Source organism: Rattus norvegicus, chromosome 8, assembly GCF_036323735.1.
Source record: "Rattus norvegicus strain BN/NHsdMcwi chromosome 8, GRCr8, whole genome shotgun sequence".
Taxonomy (NCBI): Eukaryota; Metazoa; Chordata; class Mammalia; order Rodentia; family Muridae; genus Rattus; species Rattus norvegicus.
In genome coordinates, this window is record NC_086026.1 from 31740542 (window position 1) to 31764488 (window position 23947).

Below are 23947 nucleotides of genomic sequence, written 5' to 3' on the forward strand. Positions count from 1 at the left end.
GGTCCATGAAGACATTTCCTAAAAGGACTAACTAAAGCAAGAAATCACCCCCCCCCCTCAGAGTGGCAGCATCACAGATATAAAGAAGTCTGAAGGGAGCCTCTAGAACCTCTCTCAAAACAATACAGGCTGTCTCTATTGATCTGGGTTGATCACCAGAACTTGATGGTAAGACTCCATTGTTTAAGACATTGCACATCTTGGTGTCTTTGTCAAATAAAGCTAGATCTGCTTTCATCCTGCTATCGAGTTCTCCAGGTACTGTTCAGACTGCTGGGAGAGAGAAGTCACTGACAGTCTTACCCACTTGTAGACCTGCCAGACAAGATATGTCCTCTGACAGGACTGTTACATGGGTAATCACTGCTTTCTGCCTGGATTGTATGCCTTCTCCACAGGAGAGAATGTATGCTTAGTACTGCAAACCTGGTCAAGAGCCCATGGCTGAGGCACTCATGGGCCATAGCAAGAAACCTGCTACTGTAAAGAGAAAAATAAATAAAAAGGAAAATGAGTTTATCATGAACAGGAGAGTGGCCCGGAAGCTAAGGGTTGCTGAGGGAAAGGACGGTGCAGCCACTGGTAAGTTGCCTGTACTTCAGTAAATAGCCCCAAGCTCATGCTCATGCAACTGATTCTAATTAAACTCAGGGAATCACACACAGAAAGAAGATGTGAAAATAGCAGAAGGACTTGCTGGGAAGAGGAAGGGTTTCAGCAACAGAGAGAGTAAAATTACTGAGATTCCGTGTTTGACACTGTAGAACAATGGAGAAGGGAAAGGCAGTGCTGCAGTCACCTGCCCGTGTTACCTGTCACCTGCCTGTGTCACCTGTCACCTGCCTGTGTCACCTGTCACCTGCCTGTGTCACCTGTTACCTGCCCGTGTCACCTGTCACCTACCTGTGTCAACTGTCACCTGCCTGTGTCACCTGTCACCTGCCTGTGTCACCTGTTACCTGCCTGTGTCACCTGTCACCTGCCTGTGTCACCTGTCACCTGCCTGTGTCACCTGTTACCTGTCCATGTCACCTGTCACCTGCTTGTGTCATCTGTCACCTCCCTGTGTCACCTGTTACCTGTCACCTGCCCGTCTTCCCTCTTGCCTGGAAAGTGCCTCTGCCCTCCTTCACTGCTGCTAGAACCCAGATTCTTCAGCCCCCTGAAGTAGACTGAAGGCCAGCAGTTCTCCAGAGATGCTATAGGTCTTCAACGGAGGCGTACTCTTGGCACTGAGTTCTCAGCCTCTCCAATACAACGCCAGCCATTGTTCAATTACCCAGCCCATATAGTCTGAGCCACCTGCGGTGGTTTGAATGAGAATGGCTCCCTTAGGCTCATAGATTTGAATGTTTATTTCCCAGTTAGCAGACTGTTTAGGAAGGGTTAGGAGATGTGGGCTTGTTGGAGGAGGTATGGCACCGGAAGTGGCTTTGAGGTTTCAGAAGCTTATGCTAGGCATAAGCTCACGTTCCCTCTTTGCCTCCTGCCTGAGAAGCAGGATGCAGCTCTCAGCTACTGCTCTGGCATCTGGAACCATGCTTTCCACAATGACGATCATGTACTCACCTTCTGAACTATAAGCAAGCCCCCAATTAAATGGTATATATCTATACCTATACCTATACATACATATATATGTACACACACACACACACACACACACACACACACACACACACATCTTTGGCATCATGTCCCTTCACAGCAATGCAACAGTAGTAACTAAGACACCAACCTAATGAATCCTTACTATAGCACGTGTTTGTTCTATCGCTTCTGTTCCTCTACAGAGCCCTAACACAGTGGAGATTAATACTTGAGTGAACTAATACATATCCGTACCTCGTGCTGTCAACGACCACTGGAAACAAACTCTACTACCGTGAAGCACTAGAAGTTGAGAAATGTCCACCGATGATATATTAAAGCATGGAATGAGATCTGAAGCTGCCACGGAACTTTTCTTCTTAATCTTTAACATAAGAAGCCTGGTCAGACAAGGAATAGAAGAGTGAGATTCCGTTAACCTCAGCCTTCAGTCCACTAGGAGACCCCTGGGGGTTTTAAGGCAGAAAGGGCCAGACCAGCCCTGAGGCTGACACCCCACGCACTTGAATGGACTGTGTTTCTACTAGTGGTTTGTATTGACAATAAAGTTAACTTTAAAAAGCAGAAGAGAGGCTCAGAAGCATAGCTCAGTTACATCCTCGGCACTTTGTGCTCTCTCAAGTGACTTTCCCGTGTCTTTAAACTTTCAAATTTTGGCTAAACTCAGGAGTAAAACGTGCCAGAATTCTATGGACAGGGCCTCCTTTTGTCAAAGTACTGGGAAGTCCATATAACGTGTCCGGTAAATTGGAATTGCTTTGCCAATGCCACTGAATCAATTGATGGCTCTCAGGGAACATTCTCTCCAATTCTTTCTCTCCTCCTTCTCCCTGAGATCTCTCCCCTCCTCCAATACTCCAACCCCCAGAATTGCCTCACCCTCCTGGAACCTCTGACTCAGCTGTACAAATAACAGGAAAAGCCATCAGGAGCTGGGAGGTCAAATGCTCCAAATGCCCCTTTGACAATTTGCGCTTTTCCCACCAATGCTCGGCGTCTTGGTTTCCTTGTGGGAACAGCGTCTGCGAGTCCAAGTCATCCAGGGACTGAAGAAACAGGACCAGAGAGACATCATGTCCTGTCAGGAACTCTGATCATAATGCCACTCTGGGGGAGGGGGGGAACGTGTGTCTCTGAGCTGCTTACCTTCTGTCATGCAGAGGTCACTGAATAGCCTGAATGTCCCGCAGTCTCTGCAGGCATCTACCTGTGATGCTTGCCCTGCCCGGCCCAAGCAGCCTTGTGCCTCAACACTTTGAATGTGTGTAATGATGTCAAGACTCAAAAAGCTTCCCTGCATGAACTCATTTGAGCCCAACGATCCCACACAGAAGATGCTAGCACCACCCTCTTCCTAGATGAAGAAGTTGAGACACAGAAAGGTGGAGTGCTGTTTGATTCTGCAGTCAGCCAGTGATAGGATTCTCTGTACTTCAAACCACATAACTGTTCTCAAACCCAGTCCAGTCGCCTCTTCGAGAGATGTCAACCTCCACTTAGTTCCATCGGCACCTCCATAGCCATGTGTGCCCCTGGTACAATAGTTTGGGGCAGCAGAAGTGCACTTCGGCTCAGGTACCCGCCACGGTAGTGGGCAATGACTAGAATCAATTCTCGGACACATGTACGTACTCCTTACAATTGCAGAAAGCAAACATGGGGCTCAGAGAGGAAAGTCCTCCTGAAGGCTGGGATTCTTGTAGACAAGGTGATTGGAGCATGTTGTTTTCAATGAGCAGCTCAGTGCAACCTATTTCAGTACTTATTGAGTACCCAGGACGTGGACATCAAGATGTTGGAGAATGTGGGCTTTAATATTAAGCAGGTGTTGAAAATAAAAAGGGAAAGTATATGTATCTCAGGATGGTATCACTGGTCAGTTTTCACTGTTATCATGCTCTAATTGATACCACATAAAAATGGCACAAAAATATTGCAAAAAAAAAAAGTGTACAAGAAACTGCTCTTATCCTAAGGATGACACCAGGCACCTACTCATGCCACAACTCCCTGGATTCAAAACATCCCTGCCCCCTTTAACTTTGTCCTTGACTCTTGTTCTTATCTCTTGTGTCGTCATCTGTCCTAGCCTCTCCCTCAACACTTAACATGGCTTCACCAGTTCCAGTATGGAAACTGTGGGTGGGACCCTCCATCCCACTTCCCACCTTTGCTCCAACCCAGGGTCCTCACCTTTGCAAAGGTTCTCACCTTGAGACGAGGAGAATAAAATAAATCAGTGCTTTAGAGCCTACTGTGCATTGGCCTTGCTGATACCGAAAGCCCAGTCCCAGAAAGCAGCCGTGAATCTGGGGAAGTTTGCCTTGGCTCCAGCTTAAAGATAACTGTGCCAAAGAGGCGGTTCTGTCTTCGTGAGCTGTTCCCACTTGCCAAAACAGTGGCTCACAAGTCTCCTTCAAAGATATGATATAATACCTCTGAATAATAAGCAAAGCAAAGCAAGATTCACACACCACTAGACTAAGAGCATAGAACTCTTAGCTGCTATGAACGGCCATATTGATTCTTCTGCTCACAACTCTGAGACTTGGTTGATATTCATGAACTGGGCCTAGGAAGATGACTGGAATATTGCTTGTGACATAGCATGCCTGAGAAGGGGTCCTGTACAACAATGTGGAACCTGTGAACCTGGCAACATGCAGGACTCATCACCCCTGGAAATTCCAGGCAAGGGTGAAATTATCTCATTTTGATCAATTCAATTTAGTTTTGGAATCAGTCATTGACCTTCTGTGCAGGAGGAATGGAGGGGCCCCCTCTATGCAAATGCTGGGGGGCCATGCAGCCACAAAGGCATCTTCTTCAGGAGGACCTAATTGAGGACTGCCTGAGACACAGACAATGCCAGCCAATCGGGAACTGCTATTTAGAAGAGATGCTTTCTTGGGACCAATGGGGCGCGGGTGGAGGGCATTAAAGGAACTTGTAGCAGCGTTCAGATGAACTTGCTGCAGTGTTTCTCACCTGCTCCCAGAGGCTGTGTCATTGATTCTGTGCCACCTCACCTCCAGCCCCCAAGAGCAGGTAGGGTGGACAGCGATTAGTCCAGGGCAAGGCAATGCTCCTGTTTTAAGATTTCTTTTTTGAGGCCCATACCTAAACAAAGTAAAAGCCATATACAGCAAACCAGTTGCTAACATTAAACTAAATGGAGAGAAACTTGAAACAATCCCACTAAAATCAGGGACTAGACAAGGCTGCCCACTCTCTCCCTACTTATTCAATATAGTTCTTGAAGTTCTAGCCAGAGCAATCAGACAACAAAAGGAAATCAAGGGGATACAGATCGGTAAAGAAGAAGTCAAAATATCACTATTTGCAGATGATATGATAGTATATTTAAGTGATCCCAAAAGTTCCACCAGAGAACTACTAAAGCTGATAAACAACTTCAGCAAAGTGGCTGGGTATAAAATTAACTCAAATAAATCAGTAGCCTTCCTCTACACAAAAGAGAAACAAGCTGAGAAAGAAATTAGGGAAACGACACCCTTCATAATAGACCCAAATAATATAAAGTACCTCGGTGTGACTTTAACCAAGCAAGTAAAAGATCTGTACAATAAGAACTTCAAGACTCTGAAGAAAGAAATTGAAGAAGACCTCAGAAGATGGAAAGATCTCCCATGCTCATGGATTGGCAGGATTAATATAGTAAAAATGGCCATTTTACCAAAAGCGATCTGCAGATTCAATGCAATCCCCATCAAAATACCAATCCAATTCTTCAAAGAGTTAGACAGAACAATTTGCAAATTCATCTGGAATAACAAAAAACCCAGGATAGCTAAAACTATCCTCAACAAGAAAAGGACTTCAGGGGGAATCACTATCCCTGAACTCAAGCAGTATTACAGAGCAATGGTGATGGAGGCTGCGTGGTATTGGTACAGAGACAGACAGATAGACCAGTGGAACAGAATTGAAGACCCAGAAATGAACCCACACACCTATTGGCACTTGATTTTTGACAAAGGAGCCAAAACCATCCAATGGAAAAAAGATAGCATTTTCAGCAAATGGTGCTGGTTCAACTGGAGGGCAACATGTAGAAGAATGCAGATCGATCCATCCTTATCACCCTGTACAAAGCTTAAGTCCAAGTGGATCAAGGACCTCCACATCAAACCAGACACACTCAAACTAATAGAAGAAAAACTAGGGTAGCATCTCGAACACATGGGCACTGGAAAAAATTTCCTGAACAAAACACCAATGGCTTATGCTCTAAGATCAAGAATCGACAAATGGGATCTCATAAAACTGCAAAGCTTCTGTAAGGCAAAGGACACTGTGGTTAAGACAAAACGGCAACCAACAGATTGGGAAAAGATCTTTACAAATCCTACAACAGATAGAGGCCTTATATCCAAAATATACAAAGAACTCAAGAAGTTAGACCGCAGGGAGACAAATAACCCTTTTAAAAAATGGGGTTCAGAGCTAAACAAAGAATTCACAGCTGAGGAATGCCGAATGGCTGAGAAACACTTAAGGAAATGTTCAGCATCTTTAGTCATAAGGGAAATGCAAATCAAAACAACCCTGAGATTTCACCTCACACCAGTGAGAATGGCTAAGATCAAAAACTCAGGTGACAGCAAATGCTGGCGAGAATGTGGAGAAAGAGGAACACTCCTCCATTGTTAGTGGGGTTGCAGACTGGTACAACCATTCTGGAAATCAGTCTGGAGGTTCCTCAGAAAATTGGACATTGAACTGCCTGAGGACCCAGCTATACCTCTCTTGGGCATATACCCAAAAGATGCCCCAACATATAAAATAGACATGTGCTCCACTATGTTCATTGCAGCCTTATTTATAATAGCCAGAAGCTGGAAAGAACCCAGATGCCCTTCAACAGAGGAATGGATACAGAAAATGTGGTACATCTACACAATGGAATATTACTCAGCTATCAAAAACAACGACTTTATGAAATTCGTAGGCAAATGGTTGGAACTGGAAAACATCATCCTGAGTGAGCTAACCCAATCACAGAAAGACATACATGGTATGCACTCATTGATAAGTGGCTATTAGCCCAAATGCTTGAATTACCCTAGATGCCTAGAGCAAATGAAACTCAAGACGGATGATCAAAATGTGAATGCTTCACTCCTTCTTTAAAAGGGGAACAAGAATACCCTTGGTAGGGAATAGAGAGGCAAAGACTAAAACAGAGACAGAAGGAACACCCATTCAGAGCCTGCCCCACATGTGGCCCATACATATACAGCCACCCAATTAGACAAGATGGATGAAGTAAAGAAGTGCAGGCCGACAGGAGCCGGATGTAGATCGCTCCTGAGAGACACAGCCAGAATACAGCAAATACATAGGCGAATGCCAGCAGCAAACCACTGAACTGAGAATAGGACCCCCGTTGAAGGAATCAGAGAAAGAACTGGAAAGCTTGAAGGGGCTCGAGACCCCATATGAACAACAATGCCAAGCAACCAGAGCTTCCAGGGACTAAGCCACTACCTAAAGACTATACATGGACTGACCCTGGACTCTGACCCCATAGGTAGCAATGAATGTCCTAGTAAGATCACCAGTGTAAGGGGAAGCCCTGGGTCCTGTTAAGACTGAACCCCGAGTGAACGTGATTGTTGGGGGGAGGGTGGCAATGGGGGAGGATGGGGAGGGGAACACCCATAAAGAAGGGGAGGGGGAGGGATTAGGGGGATGTTTGCCCAGAAACCGGGAAAGGGAATAACACTCAAAATGTAAATAAGAAATACTCAAGTTAATAAAAAAAAAGATTTCTTGTTTGTTTTTTAAATGATGCTCACACGTGTGTGTTTATGCGTATGTTAGTGCAAGTACCCGCAGAGTCCAGAAGAGAGTGTCAAATTCTCTGGAGTTACAAGCAGTTGTGAGCTGCCTAACGCAGATGCTGAGAACTAAATTCAAGTCCTCTAGAAGATCAACACAATCTCATAACCATTGAGCTATCTCTCCAGACTCCTCAGCTATTTTCTTAAAACACTCACATCTCATGATTCGTGGCATCATTTTTTCTATAATGATATCCTAGGATACCTCACTATGAGTCACATCTGCGACAATGTTTGTAAAGTATTTATCAGCGGCATTAGAAATTACTGAATTGTTTGCCAGATGAAGTAAATTAACACCATCTCTTATTATAGTATGATGAATTCTAAATACCTTATAGTTAGATGGTTACTTGCCAAGCTCCAAGAACTCTAATAAGATGTACGTCACACTGCAGTATGCACAGACATTGAGCTATCCTGTACTGCCTACCTTCATTCATGAAAGAAGACCCTCCTTTCGAGAAACCCAGCCTGTACACCTGTCCTGTGCGGGGACGGCTTCTCCCATCTGCTAAGTAAGAATCAATAAAGCTCAGTGGGCCCCATATAGCTGATCTTCCTTATGGCCTGTGCTAGCCATTACATTCTCTCTGCTCGCTACAGACAAGAAGACATCCTAACCATGACCAGAGCCTTGGAAACTATAAAGACATTTGAGCCGTGGAAGTCTAGTTTTCTGTGATTCCTCTGAAGTGTAAGCATTTTTCTTACCACAACATTAAACTTCTCCCAGAGAGCAGCCAGCAGCTCCCCGTGTGTGATACCCAGGTGATTTAAAGAGGCCTCTGTTGCCCCTTCCCTGCCACACTGCATTAGCGCCTCAACTTAAAGGGTGGAGGCACCCAGCAACTTCAGGGTTAGGGAGCCATTGCTTCCGGGTGTGCTGATAACAGATTTCAAATTGCTTGCAGAATGGAACCTTCAGGAGCAAAGCACGGAAGTGCTGACTATGAGAAACCCTAAGGTGACATTCCAGTGCTGGGATAGGGGCTCAAAGGCCATTGCATTTCCAGAACTGACTCGGGTTATGACTGCCATTAGACTTTCCTTTACAGATCAAGCCACAGCACTTACCTCAAAATCCTGCAGCATTTGAATGTCAGCCCAATCCAAAGTGACGAAAAACGTTATATTTCCAGCCTTTTCCATGTGGCTATATGAAAGCATACCAAAAACATTTTCTGCTATAAATCATGTACATACAACTAAAGGCTCTGCCTCTGAACTACGGTCATCATTGTTATTGTCATCGTCGTCATCATCGTCGTCATCATTGTCATCATCATTGTATTCGTCATCATCGTCGTCATCATCCTTCAGAAACATTCATCACCTGAACTATGGTTAGAAGGCCAGGCATCTCCTTGACAGCCCTAGCTTTGAACCCTAATATACTTTTTCAATCATAGTCATTTAATTTTCTATAAAGGACAAAAAGTCTCTCTTAAACCTAGATTCAAAAGAATTCCAATTTCACCATCTAGAAGAGCTGTCACCTCACAAGTAATTCCATATCTTTTCTATACGTTTCATTTCTTTACATTTATTTTTCTTTAAAAATTAGCTTTGCAAAAGCAAAAACAAAAAAAAGCTAAATCATTGAAAGCTAGCTAGGTATCTATTTTTAGTGAATATCTTTGGCCATGAAACAGTTCAGTTCTAAGCTTCTCTGTAGTATTGGATTAGAAGAATGTCTCCATGGTTGAGAGCACTTACTGCTTTTATAGAGGACCTGGGTTTGGTTCCCAAGGTCCACATCAAGCAGCTCACGGTCACCTGCAACTCAAGTTCCAGGGCCTCTGGTTCCCTCTCTGGATTCCATGGGTACCTTGACTGCACACAAACAGAGCACATAGATTCACATGCACACATGGATACACATAGGCAAAAGGAAACAAATCTTTTAAAGTGACTTCTGTATTTTAAGAAAACCCCTTGCCATTTCTTCCTGGCATAGCATCTTTCTCCTATGCTACATCAATGTATTTCTTTACCTATAAACGAGAGACAACATTGAGTCAAACGGAACTGGAAAAATTCAATGAGAAGATATGTATTTATTATGCACCAGAGATCTGAGCACTAGAGAACCTTGACCTGAATGAATATTCTTATAACCAGAGCAAGTCACCTAATGATGTCTAGCTAACTTGGACAAGGTGACGACCATTAGTTCCATCAAAACCGAGACTCACAGGGGTCGAACATCCCACATACAATGATTCTGAGATTTGGGCCATGTGCACCTCAACCATCCACTGGATGAGATGAGAGAACCCTACCATTGTCTCCAAAAGATTCTTGTTTGGTCTCTGCTTCCTGAGGCCCCTAAATACAAACAAACCACACAGCATGTCCCCACTGCCATGGACCCAGCCGCTATACCCACCATGACTTCCACACCATGATGGACTGCCTGTGGCCTGTCCATGCCATGAAGGATTATGTGAACACTCTGGAACTCTGAGTCAAAATCAGGCTCACTGCTTAAGCTGATTCTGCCAGACATTTTGTCTGTTGACAGTAACAAGAAAACTAACCCATGGCCCTTTTCAAAAATGTTTTCGTGTTATTGTGCTTAGGATGCCGAACATGCCATCTGCCTACTTATTGAGTTGGTAATTGTGGTCCATACTCCCTGTGGTGCAACCAGGCACAGTATCATCAAGATCTCTAGAAGTCACTGACCTTCGAGCTGGAACAGTCATGCATGCCTCCCCTGTGTAGCTGCTAAGACAACCCCATTTTTCTTTCTCCTTCTGGGAGTTTGTCTACTTTAAATACCTTGTGCATCCAGACCAGTATCTGTTTATTATGCCTGATGTATTTCACTCAATCCAGTGTCTTCTATAGTCATCCACATAGTTGAATTTTGTGGGAATTTCTTTTTTGGTTGAAAGTCCTCCTGAGATAACTTCCCATGCAGCATCTCACCATGTGCAGTGGAGCCAGTAAACCAGGCAGCAATGGGGAGTAAGGAACGGGGAGCCCAGGCCTGATTTGCAGCCCCCTAATGGCTGACCTTTGTTTACATTGCTTGGTCAACAATGTCCTACTCTGTAAAATGAAGTAGTTTAATCTAGTACCTCAGAGATCTCTTCTGTCTTTGCGTGGTTGTGATTCTGTGGAGATCAGATGATGCCCTGATCATGTGTCTCGGGGACAGGTTCATCCACACTGGCACATGGCGTTCAAAGAAACACATGTCCTCCCCAAGGCCTTTGTCATTTAGGAGAATTTAGTTAGTGGGAGGTCCAACATCAGATTCTGTGAATAAAAGGCATTATTTTCAGCATCTTTCTCTAGAAACAAGAACGATGTTTTCTTGTTTCTCCCCCTTTTCCCTGAGAAAACGCCTTAATATAAATATTAAGATCATTATAGAAAAAAATCCTTCCTGATGAGCTTGAGATCCTATAGTAATGCTATTAAGCTGGGCCCTTTATTGCTGGTTAATGAAATTCTTTTAAAATTGAACCAGCTTCAAGTAAACTGATTTGCATTGATTTGGTAATGTATAGAGCTCAAGCCACTCCATGTATAAGCAAATTAAAAGCTTGAAGCCTTTAAGGCCAAGCTGCATACTGCCTGGCTGAAAAATTGATCCCATGATTCCCTCCAGAGGCATCCTGTTTTGGGGTTGGTGTTGTTTAAAGGTATACAGTCGATTCCTTTGGCAAAAATCAAAATTAATTAGGAGAAAAGTAAAATCATGTTCAGTGCTGGACTCAACCTTTTTCCAAGTCTCAAAGACAATTTTTATAATGGAAAAAGTCATCTTGGATGACTTTGAAGCCCATTTCACACACTCGGAAATATCACACAGAGGTTGTTTCTGTTTTCATTGAGCATCCCTCATGGTTCCTGGGTGCTCCATCCATCTGACTGAGCACCCCTAGGCTCTCCATTCATCCAACCTCTAGGCTGCAGTCTGGTGACTTCTGGTGTCAGTCAGGCTCAGCTGTAGCTCTTCCACAGATAGAAAAGGGAAGAACTAACCCACGAGCCCCAGGGAATCTCAGACTAGGAACTCAAGGAAGTGCCTTCAAGAAGTATGAGTGCTAGCTCTACCACTTGTTAATGGAATTGTCTTAGATTCTCTGCCCCAGTATTTCATCCATAAAACGAGTCACTGAACACTTCTGTAAAAGTATTAGCCATAGGACAAGGGATGAAAGCATTTACTGTGGAGATGTCCAAAAATCAGCTGTTGTCATTGCTGCTGTTAATGTCAATACTATGAAGATAAAGAAATTCACCCTTACCCTGTTATCCCAGAACCAGCAGGAGGAACATGTCAGACATGTTCAGAGCAGTCTGGATAGTTACCGAACCAGAGTATTTTTAAAAAGGTGAGCATGTGCCAACCCCTTGGCCTCACCTTGAAGATAGTGAAGCATGGAAATTAAACATCTCTAACCAGGGAGAGGGGCAGACATCATCCAAACATTTGCACAGGTAACTACTCAAATCACAACTAGTATAAGCCTCTGATGTGGAGAGCTCTTAACAAGTATATCAAAGCAGACTTATTGTGGTATTGAGGAAGGGCAGGCCTCCTTTAGGTCCCCACATTCTAATCCTCCCTGCTGTGACACAGAGGTTGAAGGAGGATAGTCAAGAAGCTATGGTGGTGATCTGGGTTAGGGGCGTGTGCATAGAGGGGGACATGTCTCCTTAGGTAGTATGATTGAGCTGAAGGAGCTGTTCATAGCTATATTAGAAAGATGTCAGGGAAGCTCTGGACAAAGGCATATAGAAAGAGATGATCACAATCACAGGGTATTCGTATTGTAGCTGTCTCCCACCCAGAAGTGCATCCCATGCACAGACTTGAGGAACAACTAGATCCAGCCCTTGCCTGTGAAAAGCTTGTGGTTCACAGTGATTGGGAATGTTGTGTCCCCACAAAATTCACATGTTGACATCTCAACCCTCAGGATGATAGTATGAGGAGCATGCTACATGAAGCGGTTGGGTCATGTGTGTAGAGGTTGTGAATGAAATTAGTGTTCTAGCCACGTAAACTTGTTTGTCCCTTCTACCATACAAGGTTACAAAGGAATGACATTTGTCTATGAAGGAAGCAGGCCCTTACCAGACACCAAGCCCACAGTACCTTGATCCTGGATATCCTGGCCTCCAAAGCTGTGAGATATAAATTTCTGTTGTTTATAAACCACCAGTCCAAGGCAGTCTGTTGTGACAACTCGAACAGAATAAGACATTTCCATTAGGCAGTTCCCAAAGATCCTCGTAGATCTTATCCTGTGACTCCGTCTCAGAACCCAACTTCTACTATCAGGAGGGGGGAGAGCTTAGGGACTGTCCCATGGAAATACTTTCCTGTCTCAGTTCAGCAGTAACATGTGTCCCTCCCTTCCAGAGGGCTATGATTTCTAACATGGCCCTATTCAAACACAAAGTGGATTGTGAAGTATAGAGGGACCCGCTCATACTTAACAAGTACTCAGTGTTTCCAACTCCATCAGGCCAAGTTCGACCTTCTACATTTTATGAAACCTTTATCTCCCAAATAAAATTCCAGAGGGCTTCTTTCTTTCAGTTTTAAATATATTCATCTATATCTGTATAGAATATATTAAAATTCCACACCTACAAATCAGTATTATAGCATGGTCAATATAAAGATAGTATTGCTATAGCATTGATGGCATAATATGCTATATGTATATTATAGATATTGTTAGGCTAGAATGTGGTGTAGAAATAAAATCAACACTAAATATACATGAATTCAACTTCCATATTCAGTCACAAACATAAAAATAGAGGAATATTGTTCTTTGGAAAAACATCTGCCCCAATCATGAAATACTACATTATATGTGGCTAAGACTCACAATAGGATCATAAAATCAAACTAGCTAATTCCTGTTACTAATAGAATAATACATTCCGTCTCCCTCTAAATGTTTCTACTGACAAGCGAAACGTAAACTCAAGAGGCAAAAGTGGGGCATTAAACCCAATAGATAACAAGGGAAAGAAGAGAGCAAATGATTTGTCCAGGCCTTACACAGGCCCCAAGACAACCTGGAGCCATCAAGTCTACCCCAGGCCCAAGCTGCTCTATTTTGATTGCCCAAAGCTCTGCTGTGAGCATGTCGCTGGTAGGGAAAGCAGCAGCATCCTGCATGCCAAGAATTAAATGATTTTTATATTCTATTCCATCATGTATCCTTTTGTTTTACCATAAAATATGTTGGGTTAGCTAATTAAATGGCTGGTTATGGAGAACTGAGTGGTTATTTAGTCTGTGTCTCTGGTATTGAAGGCCTTGAGCATGCATCTTCCATATGGCCCACGTACAGAAACAACTCTTCACTTCACGATGAAAACACCCCTTTGAGGGAGTCAGGGAACGCTCCTTCTCTATTCAGTCCATATTTCCTGGGTGCTCACTATGTCACCGCTGCAGTGCTGAGCACTTTATATGCATGATTTTATTAAGGCTTCAGTCCTGAGAAGGTGACACCATTCCTTCGTTTAGACATAGACAAAAAAGCAAAGAAGTTAAGCAGGTGTCCCAGGTTCACATGGTCACCCAATGGGTAGCAAAATGGATTTACTATGCTTGCTGAAGTGAAATTGGCCTTTTATTTAGGATAGGGGGATAGTGACATAGGCCCCTAAACTCAGTGCATGTCAGTAAGAGGTGGTAGGTAAAGATGGCTGCCATGACCCATTTCTTAGACCGTGAAACTTCATTAAAAGGATTCTTGACAGACAGAAAGATAAAGATTCAATGAAACACATGTTCTTCTAGCCATCATGAGACAACAAATTTGTCTAAACACACAGATACACACACACACACACACACAGAGAGAGAGAGAGAGAGAGAGAGAGAGAGAGAGTAATAATCAATTTATTGGTCTATGCTTGTTCAAAAGAGCAGTATACCTTATTTAGCATTTTTCAATGTACCCCAATTTCACAATCACAGTTTTGAAGGAGCTTTTCTCAGTCCTGAAAAACTACAAGAAGAAATGTTAGCCTCCCATAGATGGTACAGACAGCTAAGACCATTCACCTAAGGACTCTAAAGCACACGGGCTAAAATTTCTGAGCTAATTATCTTTGTATGAAAATGGAAAGATTACTTAGCCACCCCTAGCTTTTCCTAAAACTGTTTTTTTCACTTGGGTGCCTGCCCTTGCCCTCGGCGACCCTGCATTCTAGCTGTCCTTCTGTGGGAATGCTGTCCTTCTGTGGGAATGCTGTCCTTCTGTGGGAATGCTCAGCCCAGATTCTGGATGTGCAGACAGGGGCAGGTAGCGATTTGGCACCATTGAAGTTCAGGTTTCCAGGTCGGTCTCCTCACTTGCCAACAGTTATTTCCATTATGAAGTGAAGCCCAGAGTCTAGGGTCCTGTCAGGCCAGTGCAGCTCGGAAAAGGCCTTTAATGAACCCTGAAAATCCTGCTTTGCAAGCTGAACAGGCAGCTCAAGGTCAATATAGCTTGGATTCAGGAAGAAGACCTTGTTTTGCCTGAAAGATCAAAGAAAGGCACGTGTTTGATCAGAATTGTCCAGACAAATATTCAGCTTCTAATCTACCCCGATTATGCAGAATAGGCCTGAGAGGGTCATAGCGATTAGACAGATGGTCACTCAACCAGGCCAGGAAAACGGCAACCATTCCAGGGGAGTCCTGAGAGTGTAGAATGTTCTGCCTGTCACATTGAAAAGTCACAGAAGCAGACTAAACCGCAGATGTGTTTAGCTGTGCCCCTTAGACTTAGAAGATGATGGGACCTCAGAAACCCCTGCTAATTAACAGGCACACTCCAGCAACAGGTTAATAGCCAGGCTGAGAGAGAAAACGGACCATTGCCTCTTATTCTTCCTTGTTCCTTGGTGCCCACCGTTGAAAACGTTCCTGGTGAAGGAAGCAGAAACCCAGCCACAGACTATAAGCCCTGGAAAGCCTTGGACAAGAGCCTTGGAGCTGCCCCTGAGAAGCTGGGCTGAGCTTGTCCATTGTCATAGCTACAGATTGACAGCCATCAAAGGCCTTGAGGGCCTTCAGAGGGTGGGGAAACTTCCTAATGGCTAATGTACTCAGACAAAGTGTCCCTGTAGAGAAGAAAGTTGCAGCACCATCCCTTAAAGCTCTCTATGAGAGCCCATCTTGGAACCAGTCCCAGAGGACTTGACACTTGCAAATATCTGATGAGGACTTGCTCTGAAGCATGTGCTTGAATTTTGTACAAGTTCATGGATGGGATTTTTGTGGCAAACCTGCAATGCTCTCTGTATTTTGAATACAGAGCCTGAGGCTGTATAATAAGGTCCTGAAAGCCGCTATCTCTGTAGCAGACTTGGGGGTGAGGAAATGGCTTGGTGAATAAGTCAGTTGCCAGGCCAGCTTGAGGACTGGGCCTCAGCTTCCCCAGCACTTACATAAAAGCTGAGCGTGCATGGGAGTGCGCTGCAATCCCAGAACTTAGAAGGCAGAGAGGGTGGGAAGCTGCTAGCTAGAGTAGTAAAACTGGAGAACCCTGGGCTCATCAAGATACTCTACCTCAGTAATTAAAGTGGAGAGAAACTGAGGAAGACATATGACATCTTAATATATGTACACATATAAACATGCCCCAGCACACAAACACATAAATGTACATATGATCTGCCCCTATCCTCCAGCCCCCCCCCAAAAAAACCTCAGACTTTTATGACCTTAATGGCTTCCCAGAATCAAGCTACCATTCTGACTTCCTTGTATGACTAGATGACACATTTTAGAAGATTCAGGCTAAGAGAATAAAAGAAAAGAATAGGGCCACAATATGGTCACTCTACAGCACCAAACAAAGCAATAATTACTAGCAATAATCACCAGTGAACTGTTAGATGAAAAAAAAAAAAAACCTGACAAGGAACGCTACATTGGATGGGTCATGGGATGGGTCAATCCTATCACCACAAAGGAAGAGCTGGCCAGCTGTAAGGTGCCTCCCAAAGCAAGACAGGAAGAAGGGGTGTGTGCCATCTGGGGTCAAAAAATAAGACCTGAATCTGCCTGAGCAACTTAATCCACCACCAACTTATGAAGAAATACTGGGGACAGAGGGCCATGTCAGCCTGCACCACAGTCTATACATGGGAAAACCCAAAACAGGAACAATTCCTCAATTCAAAATAATGAGGGGAGGAATGGAGGCAGGAAGATAACAATATGGATATATCAAAAAGTCATAATGAATCACATTATTTTTATTTACCTAAAATTACATATTAAACATATCATTCTATATATAATACACATAGAGAGTTTACGTGAAAATTTCCCAGTTGGGCTGACAATGCTGTCTTCAGGGCCATAAACCACCTAACAAAACCCCAAATACCATGCATGAGAAGTCCACCTTTTGAGTTGTTGGTCCCAGTTACAGAAGAGACTCTCAAACCATAATCTGTTGATGCTGTTCTTGGCTGCCGTCCAGAGGTAGAAGCTAAGTCCCTGTTGCAAGATACCATTTGCTTTAGACACATTACTAAAGGGAGGACTCAGGCTGGGTCTTACCTGAAATCTTCTTCTCTGAGGTATGGAGCCTTTATGTTAGTAAAAGCTGCCATACCAGCCTCCAAGGGAAGAAAATAGTCAATAGTTCTATCCGGTTATGATGCTTAGACCACGGCAACAACGACCAGCACAGTAACCCTAAGGGTGCAGTAGCGGCACACACATCCTTGTGGTAACCAACAGTTCTCTTTGGTTTGACCTAAGAACTGCTCAACAAAAGGAAAACCTGGTACTGGCAACCTAGCCAGCTACCTGGGGCTAGTGAAGTCATAGACCTTAGAGGAGAACCTACGACTCCCACGTTACTAAATCAGCATAACCCATAACTACATTCTAAATATTTGTCTTTATATCTACAGGTAACTGTAGTCCTCACCCCTCATCAAGGAAACTTATTGCTACAACAGAGACCATGTAAGAAAAACGTAACTGGTTTAAATACAGAGAACACAAGTGATCATGTGGTGGGCGGTTCCAACGGATACAACATAATTCCTACACCTCGTGATCAGGGATCATTTCAGAAGAGAGGTGGGGAGATTTTAAGATTCAAGGAAGCAGGAAATGAGCTGTGAAGTTGTGTCTCCCAGAAATGTCAGAGAAACTGTGAAGTCTCATCAATTTGGCTCCTTAAACAAGACTTAAACAAGGACTATACCAATGGACATGCCAATGTGGAAGGGAGGATCTCACAGAGCCTCAGCCCTAGACAAAGAACCACAGACAACTAGGGAATTCTGAGAGCAGGAGAAATAGTCTTCCCCCTGGAGGAGCCCCCAGCTAATTGTTCAATATCAAGCAATCAGTCCTGAAATATATACATACAGGTAACCTTTTCCAGAATGAACAGGTTGTATTGTATATTTAGGAATATATATGTAGCAGTAAAAAGGGCCGTGAATTTGAGAGACAGGAAGGAGAGGGCATGAAAAAAGGGACTGGAGAGAGGAAAAAGAAAGGGGAGGGAGGAAAACATGTGATTATATTTTAATTTTAATTAGTCTTTTAAAAACACATTGTGTGAAATTCTCAAATAATTAGTAAAAGTATTATTTTTAAATAAGAAATAAAATAGTTCATTCCACAAAAAGGGGAAAAGTGGCTTCGGAATAGTATCCAAATGAAACACACAGTGTTTGCTTAGATCTTAATCCAAATCAAAAGCGGGGGGATTTGAGTCGGAATACTAAGAGCCTTCCCTTCACATGGGTACCATAACTTGACATAGCACCTGGTACTTTTCTCATGTCTCCATGTATCAGAGAGCCAAGTGCAGTCTGACAGCTCTGGGAGAGATACTGTCTTCAGTCACTGAGGTTGCCCTTTGCCCATCATACTGAGACACATTTCATGCCTCAAATCCCCACCCACCCACCCAATGCTGTTGGAAGCTTGAAGTCACATAGCTTTTTTTATACTTAATTCTATATATAAGTGTCTCACCTGCTGTCTCCCTCCTTCTTTCCTGCCTTTTACCTCTTCCTTCATGAGGAAATATTTGTCTGCTTTTCAGACCTGGGCACATTCAAATAATCCAAAGTAGTCTAAGCTCACTGGACCTGCAGAATTCCCTTCCCCCTATTCCTTGGTTTCTGGAAATCTCGCTGTGGACATAGGCAGAGGGGATAGGTGTGTTACTCTACCCAAGACACCAAGGAGACAGGAATCCTTTTGGAGTGGTCATGCTGTTATGGCTATGAATTTTACCCTGTATTAAACAGTTTTAGAAATGAAACTGTAAAGACACCAAGACCAGCCAAAAATAATAAAAAGGTGTCTGGGAAAGTAGGTACTGGGCAGAGACAAAGCAGGTCAGCCTGAGGGAGGCTTCATGAACATGTACTATGTTTTCCTTCTCACATGTGAGACATGTAACTCACCAAGACGGTAAGGAATCTACTTTATACAAGTGGTCCCCAAAAATTCATAAAGGGGAAGACAGCTTATAAAGCACACATATCCATGAATCTCATCCTAAAAGTCTTAGGCCAGCAGGTTTGGCACATAAACAACACAGACCATACTGTATTACAGTATATACTATTATGGGAAAATTCATCAGAAAACTATAAAACAAAAGAATAGGTGCCAAAGGAAGTTAGATGGGTCCAAGGATAGACATTGGATCAAGCAGAGAGAGTAGAGCAGGTTTCCTGGTTGAGACATGGGCATAGAAGGATAGATGGAATTTAAACAATAGTTCTGAAATTTATGGACAACAGTGGCAGGAAATAGCAGACAAGAGGTAGAAAATGCCAACTTGACTGTCTTGGTTGAAAACTAAGTTCAGTGAGGGGAGGTACACGACAGTGGAATCAATTGTGGAGATCTTTCCTTGTGGGGTTTTAGTGTTCTGAGGGGTTTGTTCAGGCAAGAGAACCATTTGTCTGCAAAAGAACGGGGCAAGTCTGGAGTTAGCCATTGCAGCCTAAGTCTCCATTTCAGAATAAATCTCACTCATCATGCTTTCTAAGCTTGATCAGAAAGTGCTAGAAGGTTTAAACACATGGTGGCTAACACAGTGTGGCTAACACTTTGTCAGCTACAACCAAAAGCAGCCCTTAGAAAGCCATGTGCTACTCCATGAGGTCTACTGTAAGGGAGATTGGCTGAGTTTCATATGGTTCCTTTTCCCTATCTGCTTCCGCAGACTATGGAATTTTACACTCTATTCTGGAAAGAAATAATCAACATGACAAACACATACATGCGCACACACACACACACACACACATACACACACACACACACACACACACACACACACAGGAATCATGTATACATTACATACACAGAGGAATACATAACGGACATCAGAGGTTCCTTGAAACACTGGCTAAATAACTTAAATTTTTCTAAGTATTAAGTAAGCATGGTAAGATTCTGGCCACTGTTTAGAAAGGTGGAGCCAGCATATTCTTTTCCTGTATATTTTTACATTTCAGAGGGGTTGACAATGGAGTCAAGAAGGATGAGTTTTCTTAGCCCCTTGGGAAATGGGGAATGTAAATTATTACTCACTTCCCTGTTTGAAAAGTGTCTGTAATGTGTCTAATTAGAATCTTGGAGGCCACGATATTTCACAACTTTGTGCCCCTGTGAACTCAGAGCCCAAGGCTCAGCAGTCACGTTTGTTATGAGTGAATACAAGATGCAGTGGGTGTGTAAACAATTTTATCCAAAAGGAAAAACATCACATACTTTTTAAATGGAACTTCATTGCATCTAAGGCATTCTTGATTGTGAGACACAGCATTAAACTACAGCAAAGCTCTTGAAAACAAAATGTGTCATAATTCACATATACTAAAATGTCAATTATAAATATAGTATTTTGTTTAACTCTTCTAAAAGAGCTCAAAGAACACCTACCCTAAATAGTGCTATTAGTCATCATCATCGTGGAGACATGGAATCCTTCACTGTGGCCACAGCAAGCTGTTTATCCCGTGTAACACAATGAGAACTCTTGAAATGAACACTAGACTTGAGAAGTTGAGAGACTTCGGTTTAGGTATCTGAAGAATGACTGAGAGAGACACTCAAGATTGACCTCTGGTTTACTCACGTTGCATGCGCGTGCACACGTGCACGCATGCACACATGGGGGGAATACATGCATGCACACACACAGGAATCATGTATACATTACATACACAGAGGAATACATGCACATACAGAGAGAGAGAGAGAGAGAGAGAGCAGGAGGAGGAGCAGGAGGAGGAGGAGGAGCAGGAGGAAGAGGACAAAGACGGTTTGGTCTGGGTTTAGACAGCATTTGTTATCTTTGTTATCATCACCCATATCTTTTTTTTTAGTATAAAAGCTTAACACTAAAACCAGGAGAATGTGACATTGATGACTAAGTCGAGTGGAGCTTCACAAGGCACAGCTGCTGCTGATCCTGCACACAGCACAATGCCCATTGCTAGACGCATCCGGGAGAATAGTTGCTGTGCTGAGCAAGAAGAGTCGATCACAAAAAGCATCATTGGAGGTACCAGTGGGTACCACATAAAGATCGAGAAACTGCTTGTACCATGAAGATGTAACACTCCTCACCTTTGTTACCATCATAACTTAGTCTAGAGCCACGCAAGACAAAATTTAACAAAACTGCAGGAAGAAATATCACATCCACTGTCAGAGGAAAATATTTTAACACAACTGATGCAGAAACAAATAGAAGAGACAAAAGTTCTACCTATGCATGGAAGATTTAAAGAGCTGACCGAAAACCAGGATGTGCGTTTTGTGCACACAACAGCTGGGGAGTGGATAGTATTTTACATACTCATTAAACAGACCATTATATGTGATCATGGGAGATCTATCAAGGTAGATCTATAAAGGGACCTACAGTAGGGTAGACAGATAAGTAACAGATGGTTCAAAAGATTTTGTCATCTATTCTTTGCAAGAACAAGAAACTAAAAGGAACGAAACAGACTCATTTGTTTGTAAGTGTTCAGAACAGCTTTCCTGGCCAAGTGCTGGGTGGTTCTATTTCCAACCCTGCTCTCTCTAGCCAGGCCTGGGTAGGTTGCACTGGTCAAGTTTTGAACAAAGGGTGTTTCTGGATACAGTCATACAGGAGTCCAAGAGCTGGGCCTGTGCAAGAAAATAGACTGATGGGGGAAACAGCATCACCAAGCTGTGGAAGATGAAGGGCCCTTCCTGCTTCAGAGAAGGGGGTGGTAGGCAACACTAAAGACATTGTAGGTCTTAAGCTTCCTAACTTTACAGGGTCATTTTTCTGTTAAAAACTTGGACTTGGATAATTTTCACTTTTACCAACCTCTGTTGTTGACCGCAGTAGACTGATCTAGAGAGAAAGGTTTGTCAAAGATTTAAAGGACTTTCCTAATATGATAATAAGAAGTCTTCCAGAAAAGTCCATTTGGGGAAATAGTGTCTGGAGGAAGGTGTACCCAACCACTTCCTTGTTGCAACAGTAGCTTCATCGCCCAGTGCAAGCATGACCTGAGGAGGGTTCTGTATGAGCCTCTGTTGTCTTCCTTCCCTCGGGGCTGAAGTCCCCTGCCAGCCATCTATGATGCACAGAGAAGAAGCATCTGATAGGAGGGTCTTGCCCACTTGCAGAAATGTTTATTTTCTTTCCTCCAGTGAAGTTGGCCTTGGCCTCATCACCTCTTACTCTGCAAGCCTGGATATTACTTATTATTGCTCTGATCACCCAATTTTTCTCTTTTTAGAGAAATTCTAAACATAAATGGGTTTTAATACAATGATTAGGATGTAAAACCTGAACACATCCCATTTTGAGAACTCACTAATAACAGTTGTATGTCCACATCACTCACGGCATCTTGATCTGTCAACCTAGCCCCTCAACTTGCTATCAGTCAGGTGGCCCCAGCTCCCACCAGATAGGCTGCTGGGAGCCCTGGTGATATTTCACTGGACCCTATGTCACTGTCAAGGCATCGGTTGGCACTTGGCTTTCCTTTGAAAACCAGAGCACAAAGGGGCTGTGGTGGTACCCCACTGTGTGTACCACTATGTGTAACTGACAGGTGGCAAGTCCCACCAGAGTGTCACGGTCACATTGCTCCATTCTTGTTCAGTCAGCAGGCAGTATCTTGTCTGAGAGGCTGTGCCTTTTGAGCTTCTAGGGAAATCTTCAGATTTCATCACCCTTGTGAATAACACATGGTGCATTTTGGCCAACAGAAGCCTTAAAGATGATTTAAAGCGAGTGAGATTCATTTGTGGTTAGATAGATTTCTTTGGGACTCCGGTTGCCAGCTTTTCTGGGGTTTCAAAATCTACAAGTTTGGAACAAAGCCAAAGTTGCAAAATGGTAGGTTTTATTTTGTTTCTCACTTCCTAGTCCCTTCTAATCACTCCTCCTCCTCCTCCTCTTCTTCCTCCTCCTCCTCTTCCCCTTCCTCCTCCTCCCCTTCCTCCTCTTCCTCCTCCCCTTCCTCCTCTTCCTCCTCTTCCTCCTCCCCTTCCTCCTCCTCCTCTTCCCCTTCTTCCTCCTTCTCCTCCTCTTCTTCCTCTTCTTGTGCTTCTTCTTCATCTTCTTCCTCCTCCTCTTCCTCCTCCTCTTCCTCCTCCTCTTCCTCCTTCTCTTTCCTCCTCTGGGTATCTCTGCCCTCAGACCTTCCATATGTTCATGCATCCCACTGAGGGTAGCATAACTAAAAGGTAGATAGCATTAATGGAATGTTTGTGAAGAGTTACACACATGCATAGGCATACACAACACATGCACACACACACATACACAAGCACAAGTACACACACATTAATATTTCCTTTGTGAAATTCCTCATTTTTAAAAATGAAGAAAAGTTACTTAAGTGGCTTAGCTTCAATTCACCACAATACAAGAAAAATAATATAGAAATTCATGTTGGTCCAATAATTGATATTGTTCACACTGTGGTTATCCACCACCTTCTATATGAGCCTCATATTAATCTCTTAATCTCTCTCTCTCTCTCTCTCTCTCTCTCTCTCTCTCTCTCTCTCTCTCTCTGCGTGTTTGTGTGTGTGTGTGTGTGTGTGTGTGTGTGTGTGTGTGTGTGTCATTTCTTCCCAGATACAAATCTTTCCATTGCATAGTCCTTCACAAAGTGTGGAACCACAGCCATACTAGCATCATCTGGAACTACAGATTTGTGGGTCCAGCCATGACCTTTCCGAATAAGAAATTCTGTAGGTAGAGCTCACTTTCCACAGAAGCAGGACACACCACGGTGGGGAGACACCAGGCTAAAGTGTCCAAGTACTGTAAAACAACCCCTTCTGCCTGTCTGAGAAAACACTAAGAATCTAGTCAGTTAGGCTCACCTGGACCATATGCCTATAGTGACAACAATTTTTGCAGTGTTTTTTTTTCTAGATCACACACACCCTCTCAAGTTAGGCAGTGCAAACCTGT